This window comes from Ostrea edulis, chromosome 5, assembly GCF_947568905.1.
Source record: "Ostrea edulis chromosome 5, xbOstEdul1.1, whole genome shotgun sequence".
In the NCBI taxonomy this organism is placed as follows: Eukaryota; Metazoa; Mollusca; class Bivalvia; order Ostreida; family Ostreidae; genus Ostrea; species Ostrea edulis.
In genome coordinates this window covers 31330530-31348642 of record NC_079168.1, presented here as the reverse complement: position 1 = coordinate 31348642, position 18113 = coordinate 31330530, and the positions used below count along the sequence as shown (strand labels likewise).

General features: G+C 35.0%; 1 protein-coding gene and 2 long non-coding RNA genes across 4 annotated transcripts in view; 2 read left to right on the top strand and 1 right to left on the bottom strand.

Annotated features, from left to right (window-relative positions):
- The window catches only part of LOC125650350 (uncharacterized), a 7255-nt gene extending 4838 nt beyond the window's left edge, over positions 1–2417 (top strand). For both annotated transcript variants that reach the window (XR_008803174.1, XR_008803173.1), the window contains exon 3: positions 1–2417. This exon is cut by the window's left edge and continues 283 nt beyond it. This is a non-coding gene — a long non-coding RNA (uncharacterized LOC125650350).
- The window catches only part of LOC125650348 (uncharacterized), a 31660-nt gene extending 24139 nt beyond the window's left edge, over positions 1–7521 (bottom strand). The window contains exon 1 of the mRNA XM_048878566.2: positions 7181–7521. The gene's annotated coding sequence lies outside the window, so the exon portion shown is untranslated. The remainder of the gene's footprint in view (positions 1–7180) is intronic.
- An 829-nt stretch (positions 7522–8350) lies between these two features.
- On the top strand, positions 8351–16292 carry LOC130054840 (uncharacterized). Its single transcript, XR_008803171.1, has 2 exons — positions 8351–8454; positions 11154–16292. It is a non-coding gene; the product is annotated as an uncharacterized LOC130054840 (long non-coding RNA).
- Positions 16293–18113: the final 1821 nt, after the last annotated feature.

The following is an 18113-nucleotide window of genomic DNA, read 5'->3' as shown; positions in this document are numbered from 1 at the left end:
GGTACTGAATAATCTTAGGCAGTGAGGCACTTTTGCAGGGCAGGAATCAGTTTTGGCAATGTCTAGACATTTTGGGATCAATTTATTAGTAACTGTTGGTGGTGATCAGGATAATAAAGTTGTGACTCTTGAACATGACTTTGGAAACTCAAATTCTAGAATTCATTTGATTTGGATGGGGGTAGGGGTGGGCATTCTGAAGGAGTGACTGAAACATCACCATCAGACAATTAGAGAGAACCATTATCATAAGGATTCAAAAGTAATTGTTGCTGAAATTTTTACCATTCTGCATGTAGGAAATTTGACAAGGTGGACAAAACAAAACTGGAACTTAAAGATGATAAATAAGATGGGTATTCCATTTTATTATCAGATATACATGTACATGCATGTCTATTCCTTTCAATGTCATGCATAATGCAAGTATGGATAATGTCTTAAATAGACTATAGACAATGGGGAAGGGTATATGAAAAACATTTTCTGTAGTTCAATCATGTTCAGTTTTCATCTAACAGTTTGTTTCAGTTAAAATTTTTCAGTTTGTTTTATTGTAGGTATTTGTGTACTGCCTGTCTATCAATGTAAATGTTTATTGCTTAAAAGATTTCAAGGAGACCATTCTAGCAGTATGTGCTATTAAATTTCAATTTTTTAACTGATTGACAACTGTAACAGGCACCAAGTCAGTCCAGTAGTAGACTCACAATGGCAGATGATCTTATCCGGCAGCTCTATGCCAGTGTCTCATTGCAGAATTGTCAATGAATTCATGATTAGACAGACAACAGTACAGTCAGATTATTTGTTGATTATTAGTATTCTACTAACGTAGTTCCACCTTCCTGTGATGCCAAAAGATTTCACAAAGTCAATGTGATTTGTTTCATTGCTGCAGAATTTCAGTTCAAAATGGGCCGAAACTTTCCTGGTTTCTTGAATGTTTTAATGTTTAAACATGTGAATTTTGAGAAATGTAAAAATAAAACTTGTAAAAACATACATGCATTTAAATGTATATTGGAAACCAGGAAGGTATCAGAGATTATCCTCGACAATTTTGGTGTCTCAGTTTGATCTCTTCTCTGACTGATGAGGCCCAGGGAGACAAACTGACATACATAGTCATCAGATTCATTTACCATGAAACTTGGTAGGGCTGTGTAGCCTTGTGATTTTCATACAGACTCACTTTTCAATTATGATAGGGTGTAGAAAACCACAAGATTTCTATGCATTACATAACTTATATACATTACAGAGTTGGTCAATTCTGTAGATCAATAAAAGCTATTTAAATCACTTTAAAGGGAATTTATTTAAAACACCTTAATATTAAAATGTAATGAACTTGATTATTGCCAATGAAGTTCTCATAAATATTATCTCTACTATGCCATATGGATTTTGCAATATTTGCAAAATTAGTTTTATTGTTTAATATCATTAACTATGAATTTGTTAAAATGAAAATTGTACACAAAATTAACAAGACCAAATTTCCTTTACAGAGATAAGGTTCCTGAAAAGACGTCATATGTACCAAATTGATGCATCAACTCCTGCAAGGAAATTTGTTGGGTTTTGTGAAATAAAAGCGTAATATTTTCTCAAGATTAATGGATGTTTTGAGAAGATTAACACATGTATTCATTTTACAGATGTAGTAAACAGTTACTATTGCATACCAGTCAGCATGGACAGAGTTAAAGGTTGCACATGTTCAGTGAAAAGTACATCAAGGAGAATACATTCGGCAGAAATTTCTTTTATTTTTAATAAATATCATATAAAACATTCAGAACAACTGGATCCTGCATGTACATGTGTATTACACTTGTAAACTGTCTTGGTTATTGGGAGTACCAAACCAATAGTCTGGCAAATGATTTATAACCAGACTGTTAACAGGCTCTGTCCCTTGGTACACCCTGTAATCAAGTCAACAAATCATGCTTTCTTCAACTTTTTAAATTTTTTTTTTTTAATTATATAGCACAATTATTTTCATTTATATAATTACTTAAACCTTCCGGCTTTAGACATAAAACATTTAGAACAACTGGATCCTGCATGTACATGTGTATTATACTTGCATACTGTATTTTCTAAACTCTTATACTGATATTGATTACAACTTCACATGTATTCACACAACATTATCATTATCCACTGTCTCTGAAACTGGCACTGTCCTTAGATGTGTGAAGCAGTTTGGTTATTCTATTGTATATTTCATTATGTTAGTTTAAATTCAGTCTGAAATCAGTATTTCATATATAATCATAGATGTGTGCAAAGTAGTAGTAGATCTGAATGATTGTTATTTATTTATATTGTTATAATTAATTACTAGTTAAACTGTACGTGCCCTTGATTGGTGAATAAACTCATTATTATTATTATAAAGTAAACTACTGGTATTCATTCTTATTCATTGGTATAAAAATTTAAGTACTATTAGGTCCCCATCACATGGCAGGTGCCCTAGAGAAATCACTCTGGCTTTGTCGTTACGGAGTCACTTGAATCGCTTAAGAGACCTTTTGCTACATGTCTTCACTGGTCATAAACATTTAACATTTGAAGCTTCTTCTTTTGAACACTTGAACCAGTTCTAACCAATTTTGGTATGAAGTATATATGGATAAAGGGGAACAAAAATTGGGAATATCATTGACCCTGCCTCCCTGGGGGCATGATTGTGGTAAGAAATGAGCCCTCTACCAAAATTGTGAAATTTATAAACCCTAGGTTTAGGACCCCAAGTGGAGCCAAATTGGTCATATATTGAAAATACGTTATATCTTTGAAAAACTTCTTTACTTCGAGGGAGCAAGGTGGCAAAATGTTTGCATGATTATGAGTCATCTACTATAGTTGTGAATTGTTTACTTGAACTATAAGTATATGAGGTGCAGTGACTCCTTCCTTCTTGTCCAAAGAAATTCTGTCTTGTTTCAATTCATGTTAACTCTGTCTTTTGAGTTTTTCAGCTCACCTGAGCTGAAAGCTCAAGTGAGCTTTTCTGATCGCCTGTTGTCCGTTGTCTGTCTGTAAACTTTTTACATTTTTTATTTCTTCTTCAGAACCAATGGGCTAATTTCAACCAAACTTGACAAAAAGTATTCTTGGGTGAAGGGCTTTCAAATTTGTTCAAATGAAGGGCCATGTTCCTGTCAAAGGGAAGATAATCATAAAAATGCTAAAATAGGGTGGGGTCATTTAAAAATCTTCTTCTCAAGAACCACTGAGCTAGAAAAACTGAAATTTACATGAAAGCTTCCAGGCATAGCACAAATTCAAGTTTGTTAAAATCATGGCCCCCGGGGGTATGATGCGGTCACAATAGGGGATCAAATTTTAACATAGAAATATATAAGGAAAAACTTTAAAAATCTTCTCTAGACCAATTGGGCCAAAGAAATTGACATTTAAATGAAAGCTTTCTGACATAGTGCAGATTCAACTTCGTGTAAAGTATGGCCTCCAGGGGTAGGTTGAGGCCACAATAGGGACTAAGGTTTTACATGCAAATATATATGGAAAGTCTTCAGATATGGGCCAAGGTGACTCAGGTGAGTGATGTGGCCCATGGGTGGCTTGTTCCCTTATGTGTGTAACATCTGATGCCCTGTTGGGGCTCTGGATTAGAAATAATTCTATTCTATGACATTCTATAATTTGTAATAATAAAAGACATAAGTTTTAGACTAATTTTTAGCATAATTATGTAATGAAATCATTGTGTGAATTTCTTCCATTCCTCCAGACACATTTTTTCTTGCTATATATCCTAGATGCATGTGCTAATCCCTAGAATGATCTGACATTAAAAATCATGTTTACTTAGAAGGTTCATTTTAAATCCATAGAATACTGAAACTGAATTTGCAAGATGTAGTTCAATAATACATCTTAATCTGTCAATGTTTTCTTACTGAACAATATCAATTATGGATTTTATTATAACAATTCTACTATAGATGTAACTGATAAGTACAAATATCTTGGTATAATTTTACAATCAAATGGCAATTTAAAACATGCCTGTGAGGATCTTGCTGCTAGAGCCAGAAAAGCTTACTTTGCCTTGAAGCGTAAACTACCTTTTGGTTCTGATCTCTCACCAAACTTGTGGTTAAAACTATATAAATCAATTATTGTCCCAATTTTAACATACTCCTCAGAAATTTGGATCTCTGACTTTAATGCAAACCCCAATAATTTTGATAAAACTCCTTTTGAAAAAATTCAGAATTTTATCTTGAAAAACATCTTAGGTGTACATAATAAAGCATCAAACTTGGCAACAAAAATGGAATTAGGTGTTCTCCCTATTCATGCCAAAATATACCAGCTTGCTATTAAATACTATTCTAGATTGGAAAATTTAGCAAAATCTAATGATAATCACAATGTTTTACTAAGGAATGCTTACTTGGAAGATGTACACTTGGCTAGTGAAAATAAAAAATGCTGGCAAACTTGTATAAAATCAATACAAAAGATGTTAAATGTTAATGTTGACACTGAATGTAAAATGTTTATTCCTAAACTTAAAAAAATCTTTGAAAATAAATTCTTTTCTGAACTTCAACATATTAACAACACTCAAAGTGGTAAGCTCTCATTTTATAGTACATTATTCAACCATGATGTTATGAAACTAGAAATCCAACCATATTTATGTCTTCCACTTCCTAAGAATTTAGTTTCTTATCTTACCAAATTAAGAATAAGTGCACATAAGTTGTATGTAGAAACAGGTCGATATTGTAATCCTGTCATTCCTAGAGAAAATAGATTTTGTTTTCATTGTCAAACTATTGTTGAAGATGAAAAACATTTTTTACTTGATTGTCCTGTGTATGAACATATTAGAAAAATGCATTCAAAACTACTAGATATTAATACCTTATTTTGTTTACTAAATCCACATAACCTTGTATCTACAAAACAAACCTGTCTATACATCAGAGACTGTTTTAATGTTAGAAATAAGTTTTCAACAGTTTGATATTTTGTAATGTATCAATATATATGTGTATCTATGTATGGCTAACAACACATTCTTATATAATGTGCTTTAGTGCCAATAAAGAATTGAATTGAATTGAATAAAGTCATTGTTGAACAGATGAGTATAAAACTATAGGTAAAGAGTACAGGCTATTGAGATTTCTTTAAAGAATTGTGTATGTACCCAGTAGTGTGTCATTGTGATGCACTTTTCTCTGAACAGCTAACCATGTGGGCTCCTGTAGTAACCTGCCCCCCCCCCCCCCCCCCCCCCCCCCCTTGCCACTGCACCGAGTTCCCCAATGTGTTCTGAGAAACATCATCATTGTTTTAAAACCTATTCAAACGTGAAATATTTTACTAGCATTCTCAATAGTTTAATCCATATATAAACATTATGAGCATTGTGTGTTCGTAATACATCAAGAAATTATATGCTTATCATTAGGCGTTGGTGTAAATTTATTCTCAGTAACCTTACGAGTGTTGTACATTATAATATTTGTGTAAAGCAAATCGTTTTCTGTTTGTAATACGTACTGATGCTCTGACACACGTCGATTGGTCTTTTGTTTACAAAACTGAACAAATTCGAGCTAGATCTTTGTTGTCAATATTCAGCGCATGCGCAATAGCCTAGTCCTAAAGTTGCGAATAGTGAGATTCATTTTATAGGGCTTGAAATATGTCTCCAATTTAGACATTTGTACTATCTTCTATCATTTTTATAAGATATAAAATAACGCAAATTTTAAGGGTTTTTGGAAAAAATTAAGTTCTATCAATAAAGTACATTAGCCGTGTTTCGAGTTACTCCGGAACACAGTGTTTATTCTGTGTTTAGTCACGCCGCGTCAAAAATGTTCCACAGGGTTACTTCCGGTTTATCGTTGTTTACCAACAGTCGACACTTCGTGTATTAGGCCTAGGCTTAATTTTGTCGATCATCATGAAATTGAAATACAAATTTAATAGCTTGGGGTGTATGCGGTACATATTTGTTTATGAGCGTTTGATAAGCTACTATTGATCTACGAAATACAACGAAAGACTTCGTCAAGAACAGAAGAAGACGATGCATGTCGTGTAACTCACACAAGGCCCAGCTGTCTAGTAACCGGAGGGGTAAAGGAAAAGAACGTATTAGACTCACTGAAACCTGTCAAACAGGTAAAATGAAAATTATGACGACATTTTATATATATACAAAACACAATGTGCACTGCTTCATAAAGCAGGCATTAGGTCCACTCGGGTCCAGTACAGTCTAGGGCCTATGTGAAATAGAATTTTACGTTACCAAATCAGGGCCAAAATGGGCATAAAAATGTAACATATATAACCAGGTCCATTCCAAAGACTATTTCTACCTACGTAGCTATTAATAGCTACCTAGGTATTTAAAGCTACTTAAAGTAGCTACTTTTACATGTTTTTAAAGATATAAATAAATAATAATTAAGGCACATCTTTTAAACAGGTCAGTCGTTTTATGTATCATGTTGTGCATGTGCATGACAAAATTCGGAGTGTAAATTTATATACTTTACGAGGGTGGAAAATGTAGAGGAAATTGCATGAAAAATCGACTCAAAAACTTTTAATGTAAGAGTGCATGAATGTTAACTTTAAAATTAATAAAGATTTGTAAAACATTCTAGACTTCTTATGTTGAATGAAATATGAATGAAAATTGTTGTTCTTTGTTATTCTTTTTAAAATATATATATACTCAATAGTATATTTCCTTACACAGTACTGAATCAAAGGGGTAGGAGAGCAAATACATAATATATAACCTGGCTCATGTTCAGCTGGTTCCATTCTTGTATATAAGTGGTTTGAGTGGAAATGTACATATCTGATGTACATGTACATGCAAAGTACCTTGATTGCACAGGCAATATGCATCACTTGTGTTCGAATTTACTATTAAAGAGTACCCCAAGCGATGCATATTGCCTGTGCTTGATTGGTATTAAAAGTTGGAGAAAAGATCAATGTTCTTTGATATAATTCAAAATTTTGCAATTTATGAACACCGTTGTAAAATACATACACTGCTCAGATGTGGATGAGGGTACAAGTATACCTATTCTTAAGATTGACAAGATTTTGCACAGTCTATATTACATTTTTAAGAGTCAGTACAAACCTCTTGGTTTTCCTAAAAGTTAATATAAGGAAACTGGCTAGAACAATGATGTTTCTTTGTTGGTTCAGCTTTCACGGAATGTAATAATCGCACTCAATTTCGGCTGCTCGTGGTTTTCTACACAAATGACGCCATCGTTTCCTCTGCGTGAACGCTTTTCCCGGGTTTGGGAAAAGGTAAACTTTGACATCTTCCCAAGTAAATATATATCCCTTGCTATCCTTTATCTGATTTGCGACAGTTTGTGCCGCAAAATCTATATTTTGTCAAAAACAATTTTGTTACCAGTGTAAACAAAATTAACCGGAAGTACCCCTGTGGAACATTTTGCTCATATCACGTGACCGGTGTGGCTAAATACGAAAAATCCCGGGTGTTCCGGAGGAACTCGAAATCAAAAGATTTTGTCATTTATTTCTCCAGGAGTCGAAGAAAATATTGCTTCTTTTATCGTTTAGTATATTTGAAAATTTTAGGGGGCGCACGCCGGTTGCACCCCCCCCCCTTAAATCCGCCACTGCTATGGGTAGTATGTATGTGGTAAATTTTAGGAATAAAATAGTTGATGCCTTTTTGTCAAGCAGTTGATTACACTAATGCGAAGGGGATATGTGAAAAAAGTTTGTTGTTGTTTTTTTTCAAAATCCCTGACCCAACCAAGTCATCTGAAAATAAAACACTATGCAAACTGTGGAGCCATCATTTGCGGAAAGACAAGTTGAGGTTCGAGACATTTGTATGAAGAAACGTGTACCGTCTGCCTGGTCTGCGACTCGACTGAAGGCTTCTTTTCTTAATTTCTTCTTGTGAAAGAACGGGCTCAAATATATACGGCTCCAAACTTAACTGTTCGTGACTTGTCATGTTTACAATGCTGCTGATGAAATAAACCGGAACCGACGGTGTGACGTCATGAATTTAACTTCATTGGTCTCTCTCTTACCGGCGGACAGTTTATAATATATGATAGATTAATATTAATTTAATTGTTAAGACTGTCATTTACGATATTAATAATACTTTATTCATAAAAGTAACAATGTGGTATGGTTGCCTTTAATCAACGATTACTAGGTAGCCTACTCTTTTTAATTTGCTTCCGATTGTGCATACATGTATATATATGTATATACATCAATACAGGTATATTTAGCAGATGCGCGCGCAGTTAGCGGATTTAAATGAATCACAATCCCACTACTTTCTTTTTGAGAGAGAAATTTCAAACAGTCACGTCTTAGTGTAACATAAATGTTTGGTGTAAAATCCAAAGAGTAAGGATCTCTCTCTCTCTCTCTCTCTCTCTCTCTCTCTCCATACAAAATTCACTATTTCACTCGCACCATTCACACGATGGTACATGATGTAGGCCTACAAAGATATATAAGTTAGAAGTTCTCTAAAGTTCAGTGCATTTAGAGTTACCTCTCTTTGCGTGTTCGGCTATATTTCCAGTTGTAAATAATACCAATTAATGCATAGAAAAGGTTTATGTAACATTTATCAAGAAGTCAGTGCTTTTTTGTAAACGCAGTTACCTACCTTAGATTTTACATTGAATTTTCCAATGTCTTTTTATTTTTGAGTGAGTGAGGTACTAAAATCATCCCAACGCTTCCTTATATTTACTTCATTGTTACTGTTTTAGCTTACCTGAGCAGGTCGTCTGTCCGTCCGTCTGTAGGTCAGTCTGTAGGTCCGTAAACGTTTCACATTTCCATCTTCTCCAGAACAATTGAGCCAATTTCAATCAAAGCTGGCATATATATATATATACACTGTATCCTTGAGTAAACGGGATTCACGTTTGTTCAAAAGAAGGTCCATGCTTCTTTTAAAGAGGGGATAATCAAGGAAAGACAAAAGTAGGGTGGGTCATTCAAAAATCTTCTCGAGAACCATTTGTTGAAGTTTACATTTAATTAAAAAAAAATCTTCATGATTAGGCCTATTTTAATATGCAAGTATCCCCAGGTAGTTCGGAGTCAAATTGTGGTATCTGTAAGTACGACGAAGAATAGGGGGTCTTCTTTTTTTACATGAAAATATATAGGAAACAATCTTCTTCTCAAAAACAGGGCCATGCTTAGTCATATCAATATACAAGCAACACCAGGTAGTATACAGTCAAGCCTTTTCAAATCATTACCCTCGGGGGTAGCTTGGGCCACAGTTGAGGATCAAAGTTTTACATAGGGATAAATGGGGAATATCTTTAAAAATCTACATAGGGATATATGGGGAATATCTTTAAAAATCTTCATCTCACCAACAACAGGTTCATGATTAGTCATAATGATATGCAAGCTTCTTCAGATAGTTCAAATTAAAGATTACTTTTCAGTTCAGGGGCTACTCCGGCGTAAGGTGGGACCAAAGCTTTATACGGAAATAAACTGATTGAAAGAGCAGCAAAAAATGTAAACTAGGAGAGTGGGTGGATATATTGTTTGCATCGTCTGTCTGTCTGTCTGAAATGTTAATTGAATGATGAATGCAAGGGCTCTCATGTTTGCATCTCTTGAGACAAAACCCTTTCTTTGGTGCTAAAGTTAAATAGGATGAACATGTTGTAAACTTTAAACTAAAGTTTTTAACCTTGTTAAATTGACTTTGATCTACTTTAAAGAAGACATAACCTAATCAATATCTTCTGGACTATTTAAGGCAAAACTTTTATGACCTTTCATTTCACATCATGGTCTTTCACATTGTGAACGTGGAGTTTAACCCTCTTTCAAAACCTTGTCCCAAACTTTAACCTTACTTATAACTCTTGATTTGTGGGTGATATGACTCGCATAGATTATACATGCATTTCTTGTGACAAGAACTTTTCTTTGGTACCAAAGTCTTTGACCTTGTACATTTGACCTGCTTTAAGAAAGAATAGTATAGGCAATATCTCCTAAAATGTTTAAGTTGTGACATTCCTATTTTGAATAATTGATTTCTTGTGGCGGGTTCTTTCATTTGATACCATGATGTTTCACCTTGTGTCCTAGACCTCGGAGTTTGAACTTTAACCTTGCTATAACGTTTCAATAGTAAGTGATAGGGATATCATATTTCATACATGCATTCCTTTGACAGAACCTTTGTTCTGGTACCAACGTGGGTTTTTTTCTACCTTGTTAGCTTACCTGAGCTGAAAGCTCAGATGAATGTTTCTGATCTGTGTGTTTGTAAACCTTTTTTCCACATTTTCATCTTTTTCTCTAGAAACACAGGGTCAGTTTCAATTAAACTTACCACAAATCATCCTTGGGTGACGACAATTCAAGTTTGTTCAAATGAAGGGCCATGTTCCTTTTAAAGGGGGGATAATTAAAAAAAAAAGCAAAATTGGGTGGTGTCATTAAAAAATCTTTTCAAGAACCACTGAGTCAAATACCACCCCCCCCCCCCCCCCGGTAAGTTGAAATTACATGACAACTTCCTGACATGGTGTAGATTGAAGTTTGTTCAAATCATGACCCTTGGTTATAGGGTGCGGCCATAAAACGAGATAAAAATTATCACTGGAAATTATAGGAGAATAATTATTTTTTTCAGAAAAGCAGTTGCCTGATTGGTCATATTTTAAATACATAAACATCCTTGTGCAGATTCAAGTTTGCTCAAATTGTTGTCCCCGAGGGTCGGGTGGGGCTGCAATATGAGATCAAAGTTTTGCATGAGAATACACTGGGAAACACCTTTAAAAATCTTTTATTCAAAACACAGCAGGGCTATGATTAGTCATTAATATGCAAGCACTTTCAGGTAGTTCAAGTGCAAATCGTATAGGTACTGAGGCATCCTCATGTTGCGTGAATTCAAGTTCGGTTATGATGTGATTCTTTGGGGCTAGGTTGGGGCCACAACATGGGGACAAAAAGCTTCATAAATTCCCAGTCATTGTTTTTACATTTCGGACCAAGCGTTGCGTTGACTGCAGTGTTTATTTGTCATAAAAATAATTGATTTTCAGGATGTGGAAGAAATGTTCTAAAAAGGTGAATAAAAAACAGTGATCAATCTCATAACTGCTATAAGGAATACAAAATAGGGAGTTGGGCAGACACGGACATTTGGATACACAAGGGCTGGGATCAACTGCCTAGGAGGAATAAGCATCCCCTATCAACCGGTCACATCCGCCGTGAACCCTATAACTTGATCAGGTAAACTCCAAATAGTGTATTTCTGGGTAAATATAACAGTACCCAAGATCTGTATTGTTTTAGTGTTGTTGGTTGTTGGTTTTTTTTTAATCATTTTATGTTTGTTTTATTTCCCGATAAGATAGAACAAAACATGAAAGATTTTTCAACTATTTTTTTCTTTTTGGTATAAAAATATATAACTATTTAGACTTAGCCCTCGCATTCTTTGGGAGGAAGGAACGCCATTGGATCGCTGATTCCCACTTTTAAATCGTAATAACTGAAAAGAGAAAAGTGCACTTGCTAAATGTAATCATAAATTTGTAAACAAAAAGTAGAGAAACGTGAATAATTACGATAAGACCCTTTAATATACTTCTTTATTTTTTGAAAGAAACGTCAGGTCATAATGAATTGCATCATTAATTTCCACAAATGTGAACAGTTGGCCTTAAAAAATGATATCGGAGTAAGTGACGTATACTCGTCATGTTACCCATTCTAGCGGATGTTTCGTCTTGTATCCCGACAGAAAAATAAAACATTAGTTCTTACGTGGAATCTTCGAATCCGTATTTTTGTGTGATATGAATGTTCTGAACGGGTACACAGTCAGGGGACGTCACCAGGGACACACGGGCCTCTGAAACAGATTGATTTACATTGATATTAAATTGATGATGATTTTAATTGAAATACTGCTTGTGATTAAAGAGAAAATTTGAGCAAAATAACCCCCCAAAAGAATCTTTGGAAGAAAGTTGATAAGACAAATTACATTTATTTTGGTATATCATTCTTCTTCCCAATGATTTGGCTACCATGTAACTAACATCATCCATTTTGTAAAATGGAGATACACGGGTATCTTAAGCAAACTCAAATATTTTTAAAAAGTACATCACATGACATCTTAATGTCTATTTCTGGAAATAAGACTCTTCGAAAGACTGATAATGACTGAGCATTATCTCACATCATTCTATAGATATCTAGTCCTTTTAAATAGTCTTGAGTAGGCCATCTACTGTAGTTGTCCTGAACTTTGACCTACCTCCTGTAGTGTTCATGGAGAACCGCTGAACGGTAACTTGTTCATTGGGAAGACCAGCACCACCGATCACGGCCTCGAATTCAAACTTTTCACCTGGGAAGGTACCACGTTGGAAGAAAGGTCGGTAGGGGACGGTGACGTTGCACTTTCTGGTTTTAAGGTCTACACGGTACATCTTGTTCTTAAAGAAATTATAAAAGATCTCCGTTCAAGGAATCTGTACCGCTAGATATTACACAGAAAAATACAATACTGTATGTTCTTCCACAGAAAATTAGCACTGTACGTAAAATGTCTAAATATTGAAGACGTTTACAATGATCAAAATCATTTTCTATAGGTAGAAATCATTTTAATTTTACTGTTCCAAATCCCACGTGCGGTGGTTTATCTCTTCTAACTCGTTCTATAAATTGGGATATATCATCAGGGACTGTTAAGTACTGTAAAAAGCAGCATGGTATTCCGAATTCATACCTCATTCCACAAAATGAGTTCATCATAAAAACTTCTGTCGCTTCCAAGGTCAATCTCCTCCAGTCGTCTTTCGCGTCTGTTCGTGGCGTCATAGACAAGACGACGCCGTTCCATAAACTTCTGCGAGGGGTCTACCTTGATAACGAAATCAGTCAGAAAGGAAGTCTGAGACAAAATATAACAAATGGAAAAACTGAACACTGTTGCATAGATATAGAAGTTTTCCATTTCTTTCTTTTTTCATATTCGAGAAATAGATATATGTGAACCGGAATTAGAATTATTCACACTTACTTTGACTTCCCGGCATTCCCATTGAGGAGGGGATTCTGAAGTAGAAAGATTTAACAGTCATAGTATTCTTTTTGCAACTGAATAGATATAGTTGATTTACGATTTCGTATTATAAAAATACATAGATGTAGTTTTCCCAAAATATTTTCTGGAGCAGGACAAACGTCTCCGACACTCGATCTTGTAAATAGAATTGCTTGATGATAAATAAACATTTGATTTCATCTCAGACACCTGGTACAAACAAAAACAAAATGTTGATATTCATTATTTTGGTTTTAATACAGAAATAAAATTCCTTTAAAAAAGAATGGAATTGTAATTTTCTGCGATGTTTATTAACTCCCCATATCTTTCCCTCACTGTTTTGGACCTAATTGGAAAATCATGGGAATAACTTAGATTGCATACCGTAAATTGTATTTAATTCCAATATAAAATCAAAAAATTATTAAATTTCACTTTCATAATTTTTAAAAAAAAGTTTGTTTCGAGCAAGAGTCGTTAATGATTACAAATCTTTTCTACTTACGGCAAGGTTGAGGGACCTGTGCATAAACAGCACCGACCACAACCAGAAGGGCAAGCAGAGAAAACATCCTCGAGAGTTCTAACCGACCAATGTTTTATAATTCAGAAGATGGGATACTTAAATACCAATGCTTGTGACTAAGATAACCTACTTATGTAAACTGGAGAAGATTGTTTTGTCGTCATGAAGTCATAACGTCCCCCATGATAACGGAACACAATCGTGCAAGAACAGGGGATCTGTCCTTCAAAATGAAATCGGAGGCTTAGACTGCCAAAGTCAAACTGTGTCATAACAAAGAGAAAATTCAATCAACTTACTCTTTAATGACTGAGTTTAGGTGTAGTTAGCAAGTGGATGCATAAATATTTTTTTTAGGATTTAGTCTTTTGCAACCAACACGTCTATGTTTAAATCCTCTACAATCAACGCGCCTAGATATACTTTCTTTGATTGATTGATTGTTTAACGTCCCACCCGATAATTTTTCACTCATTTGGAGACGTCACCATTGCCGGTGAAGGGCTGCAAAATTTAGGCCTACGCTAGGCGCTTATAGCTTTTGATCAGGGAGGGATCTTTATCGTGCCACAACTGCTGTGACACGGGATCTCGGTTTTTGCGGCCCCATCCGAAGGACCGCCCCATTTAGTCGCCTAATACGACAAGCAAGGGGGTACTGAGGACCTATTCTAACCCGGATCCCCTCGGAACTTTTACTCCATTTGTATTCAACGCGTTAAGGTTCACTTCCTTTGCAATTTACACGCCTAGGTTTACTTCCTTTGCAACCAATGCGTCTTTGGTTACTTCCTTTGCAATCAAAACATTTAGATTTACCTCATACGGATACACATTTGTGATTTAGGGTCTTGCATTATGCTATTTTTCTTCAATAGTTCTGGTAAGTGCATTAGTACCGAACTAGTTCTGGTCTACAATCAGTTAATTCCTCTCCCAGCTGTGTCTTATCATGGAACTTACACCCAGTCTTCTGTAGTGATGTGTGTGTGTGTGTGTGTGAATGTTAGACGACGAACAGAAGACTTGTCCATAAATACAACATATCCAAGACCAGGTATTGGGTCAATATGGTTGGATTTCTGACCTACTTTGACCCATACTGACCAACTTTCACCCACCTAAAGAATCGATTTGCAGGTTTCACTTGGTCACTCACCTATACTTGTAAATTATCAGGCTTCCTGAAAGTTATTTTAACACAATACATAACATACTATTTTCTGGGCGGCTATTCCTTTCTATGTCTGTGGGGTGCTTTGTTGAATGAAACATCATATAAAAGGTGATGCATTGGAGACATTGACACACGAACATTCTAATTTCATAAACTGTGAAACCTTTTTAAAAGTTTATATATTTGAACATAAATTATGCTTTTTTTTAAATTGAGCTTTCAAATTAAATTGTTTCTTAATTTCGTTTCCATTTCTAAATAGAATATTTCACATTACAACTTCCGTGCGTTTCCTTGGAAATAGTTTAGAATATACAAAATTTTATAGGCCAATTTGATGCTTTGCATCAAAATTAACATGTTTTCGAAAATTTGACAATTATTCAATATTGTTCGTATCTGGTCATTGTAGTGTTTTATCAATATCCTTATTTGATCTCGTATCTACCATTATTTATATCCGACACTTTTTAAATGTTGAGTGTTGTTGGTTTTCAGTGCTTGCTATATCTATAAAATTCAGAAATGCTGCTAGCTTCAGCCTAGTGTAGTAGTATCAGAAAATTATCAGTCGAGTATATCATTATCAACTCATTTATTTAATTAATATCTGGAAACCCATAATGAATGGATTCTATGTTTTACACGTGCAAACTGCCATTTCTGGGGGTACTTGTTGTAAAAACTTTGCATAAAACCGAAAATTCATAATATTTGTTGAGTAATGAATAAAAATGAAACGTATTGATTACAACAATTTTAAAAGACCTTTTTCTATATCTTTGTTATTAAATGGAATCATAAATGATAATAATAATAAAAAAAGAAAGATTCCTCATCTCCTATAAACACAAGCATAACTAGATCGGCTGCCCCTAATGATCAGGAGTTCGACAAGCAGTGCTGTCCCCTTCTGCTCGTGCACTAAGTGTTAAAACCATGACAACTGTGTTTTACATAACATAGCATGATACACGTGTTCTGATTACATGTTATGTGAATTTAATTATTTTGTTATTTACCAATCCACCTTCGTGTATAATGCAAAATGTTTTATTTCTGTAAACAATGGTGCGTTTGTACTTGTCGGTGTTGCGTAAGAAATTAGATAATTATATTCTGATTCACAACAAAACCGTGCGGGGAAAATCCAGACCGACTCTGTTTGTTTTCTCATTAACATTATCACTCAAGTGGCTAATAAAAACAAATCCCATATTAATGAAAAACAAGTTGAATTACAAAATGACTAAAAGTCTATTTAGTATTATGATGGTCTTGAAAACAATGGAATCATGGGTGTAATTTCTGTACAATCCACTACGCCGACAGCGAGTTTTAAAAATGCATGTAACCCATAATAGCAAACAAGTCCTTTATTGTTCAGAAGAATATAGCTGTGCATAAATTGATAATGCTCTTCATTCAAAATTAGTCTTAGGAAATACACGAGACCTACGTTGAACTCCATATCAAACTAATGTGAATCGCAAGTCTGGGTCGCCCCGATATTCACATCGTGTTCTTGTTTATCAGGTAGGTCAAATACTCGTGCTATCAAGAACAGAAGTACTGAGATATTGTCGTTATACAAGTTAGTCTTCTCTCATTCCAGTCCTACCATATAGTCGTCCTGATCCCTGGTTTATAGTGACTCCAGTCTGGTATCATGTAAAAAATGATTGGAGGGTAAACTACCGCACAGCACAACCTTATATACAATCATGCATATAACTACATCGCAATGGTTTTCGTTCCAGAATGAATATTGTATTGTTGTTGCTTATACTGTAAACCAACTTTTATTTGCGTGTGAGAAATTTTCGCGAGGTTACCGAGAACCTAATCATCGCGAATATTTCTTGCCGCGAACTTTTAATGTTTCTTGTTTAAGATACTGTCGGTAGTGAAAATTAGTCACTGCAAACCAGTTTATCAATGATAAATCGCGAAATGAAGTCGATCGTCGCGAATAAAAGTTGGTTTACAGTAAGTCCAAGGTATTGTGTTTAATGGTGTCTACAAAATTCAAGTGGCAGTCGTAAGACAGTTTTCCAAATTATATCGGGGATTTATGTGACAAAAAAGAGTTACCTTTGTCTTTGCTAGAACCATAAAAATAGCCAATACCTCCCACTGACCTTGTTAAAAACTTTACGATACAGTGGCGGATCTTGAAGGCGGTTATGGGGGTTCCCCAACCCACCCCTACCGCTTATTGGGCGTTAAAAGTACAAACTTGGGTTGCAACCCACTATCCCCCCATCATCACCACCTGAAAATTTTCTGGATCCTTCCCTGAATTAATGTGTTAATGTCAATGTGAGAACTATACATTTCCAACACGTGGAGGTTTATAAATAACCACTAACCAGTGTGTTGTTGTCATGGCTAAAACTAGTATACTAATTGTTATGTGCGTGTCAATGTCCACCCTAGAAACATACAAATTAAACGTGGTCCCATTATCTTTTACTAGAACCATAGAAATTAATTACCAGCACATAGATATATATCTCATGACTTAAGCCATACCAGTTGCTAGTACTGTATAGATTTCTTATTTTACGCGATTACTTAATATGGCAAATAACTCGGATACGTCAAATGGTGTGAACATGAATTCGCGTGTCGTCTGTTAACCAAGAGTTCTTACATGAAAGGCGAAGATAGCGAACAGTGATCAATCTCATAAGGCAAACACCGACTCCTGGACACATCAGAGGTAGGATCGGGTGTCTAGGGGGAGTAACCATCCCCTGTCGACCGTACATGTATTTTAGCAACAGAAAATTAAAAGCTAGTAATTTTATTTTGCGAGTGATGCCTCTCGCAAAACTACGCGATGATAAAACCCTCGCGTATATCTAGGAATCTACAGTGTGTATATCTGTCTTTGTTAGAAAAATAGAAAGAACAGGGGGCAATAAGGGGCCTTTTTTGCTACATCTTAAAATTAATGTGGTGGTTTTCACTAAATAATGTTTGGTGGAACGTAACAGTACCCATTATTGCCGACATTTACAAAACGGCCAACAATTTGTATATAGTCTGGGAATATTTCCCCCTCATCAAAGTGTGTACCATACTGTACGGAAATATGACCACCATAGAAGATAGAATTTATTTTTATAATAATTTTTTTTCAATGTCAATCAATCAAAAAACATATCCATGCTCCTTTCATCCTTTACTTCGTTTGCCACAAACATCTGCACATAATGTCCGAC